Raw genomic sequence first — 2,500 nt, forward strand, 5'->3', positions numbered from 1 at the left:
CACACACACACACACAAACACACACACACACACATGCACACCGGCAGACAGACACACACGACACACACACATTCACATTCATCAATCTCCAGTCCTCTCACAGTTGCAGCACCACCAATGTCAGGCCATCTGCCTGGGTCTCTGGTGTGCTGTGTTGAGGACCCTCTGACTCCTCTCCCCGCCTCCTCACTTCTTCCGTTCTTCTCATCTCCCTCTCAATCTTATCCTCCTCTTCCTCTCCCTCTCTCTATCTCCTTCCCCTCTCCCCCCTCTCCCTCTACTCCTTCTCTCCTCCGCTACCTCCTCTTCCTCAACTCCTTAGACCCCTCCCTCAACTCCTTAGACCCCCCCCCCACCCGTCAATCCCTCCTGCTCTGAGATTCACCTGCTGCTGACTGAGAGGGAAATAACTTTATGATTCATGTCTGATTGGTTGGAGGAGTCAGTCAGAGTGGCCTCAGGGCTTTGCCTCTGCCTCTGCCTTCTCTGCCTCAAGCCCTCGCAGATGAATGTATTAATAGCACACTAATTCATCAGGAAGAGATTCCAAGCCAATATACTCAAGAAGTCATCTAAACAAAAAGGCTTCTGACTGATCAAGAGTTAGTCATAGCCTATTCTATATTAAAAGATGTATCTTTAAAGAACATTATTATCTGGTCAAGAAATATTTTTGAACACATCCTCAGTGTTTTTCAGCAATACGATGTGTTTGGCGTGAGAACCTGTATGAATTCTATTGGGATTCAAAGATCCTGAGATTCCGCTGTGTTCTCCAATAGATTCTCACAGAGCAATCCTGCTTGGAAGTGGAGCAGGTGCTGCACGCTGTGTTCTCCCCTGTGCGATGTTGGCCCACAGCGAGAGCAGCAGGATCACAGAGAACAGCACCATCGCCTGGTTACTGCTGGTAATGCGCCTGTTATGCAGCCTCAGAGAGGGATTGTAAAAAAAACCACACACCGCTAGTCTTGCTCACTCTTGGCTAGCGCGGACTGGCATTTATAGACCATAAAATGGCCGAAGTTAATAGCTTGGCTTGTGTTTGGATTTGATTTGTGGGGGTGCAATGAAATGTGCTCTCAGAATGGAACCCAGCAAACATCCACATAAGGAATGCTTTGATTGCCTTCCTCTTACAGATGTGTTCTGTTATGGTAAGCGTCACCTTTAGTTGTTTGATCTGTGGAATGAAAATCACCTCTATCACTTCCGTTATGTTCTCTTCTTTTGTGTTTGGATATCAGGTAGTTTCCTATTCCTCTGCTAGAACATTGCATGTTATCCACTTTCCAATCATACAGCACGATGAGGAAGGAACATGGATGAGGCCTGGCCTGGCCTGGCCTGACCTGACCTCCCAGTACCCTCCCTCTGCATCAGTCAGTTCAGCCGTCGACACGGAGGACAGTCCCTCTACTCGTCTAGATCATTGTTTTCTCATGAAGCGGGGCTTAATATGTTTTGGAAATCCTTCATGATTGTAAACAGATCACATCATTTGGCCTGACACCATGCCACTGCTGCCACTAATGCCATGCTGTTTTGGATTGCTGCTTACGTAACACGGGTCTCATTCCAGCTGGGTACTTTTATAAGGAGTGGCTGATGTGGACTTTTGTTAAATAAAAAATTAAAAAAGTGAAGCATTAGAGGCCGGCGCTGTGCTCGGACGTGTGCTTTTTCCAAAGTGGTGTTACGCAAGCATCCCTGTGCCTGTGTGGTGAGTCTGGCTGTGACAGTAAACCTTGACAGGCCCTCTGGATGCATCGCTTCAACGAGGAGGAGAGAGAGACACAGAGAGAGAGAGAAGGAGAGAGAGAGAGAATAGGAGAGGGAGAGAGGATGGCGTGATAAAGAGAGAAGGAGGAAGGGAGGGGGAGAAAAGAAAAGAGAAAGAGATGCCCACACACATTGAGGTGAGTGCACCAATGGCATCAAGTCAAGAGCTTGAGTAGGCTCAGCATCACTCAAAATACACACACACACACACACACACACACACACTTTGGCTCACACAACCCCCCCACCTACACACACGTACTTTGGCTCACACACATACAAACCCCTTCCACTTCAAACGTACATGCGCACACACATTTAAAAAACCACACACACAGAGCGAGCCGTTTCCATCACAAATAACAGGTCTGTGGCTGGAATGGCCGGGGCTGTGGCAGAGGAGGAGTGGGGATGGGGATGGGGATGTGGGCTTGTGTAGGAGGGGTGGGGACTGGGATATGGGCTTGTGTAATTGCAGCCTTACAGCCAGGGTTTGTGTTTATGCCATTCATTTTTAAAAGCCACCGACTTAGATTTACCTTTCACTACATAATTGAAAAAAGAAAATCAATAGCACTCACTCACTCCCTCTCTCTCTCTCCCTCTCTCTCTCTCTCTCTCTCTCTCTCTTTCACACACACTCACACACACACACTTGCACACACGTCTCACTGCAGCTGGCGCACTCATGTGTAATGAATAGGTCCGCGTCGGTCAT

Source organism: Sprattus sprattus (genome assembly GCF_963457725.1).
Source record: "Sprattus sprattus genome assembly, chromosome: 17".
NCBI classification, from domain to species: domain Eukaryota; kingdom Metazoa; phylum Chordata; class Actinopteri; order Clupeiformes; family Clupeidae; genus Sprattus; species Sprattus sprattus.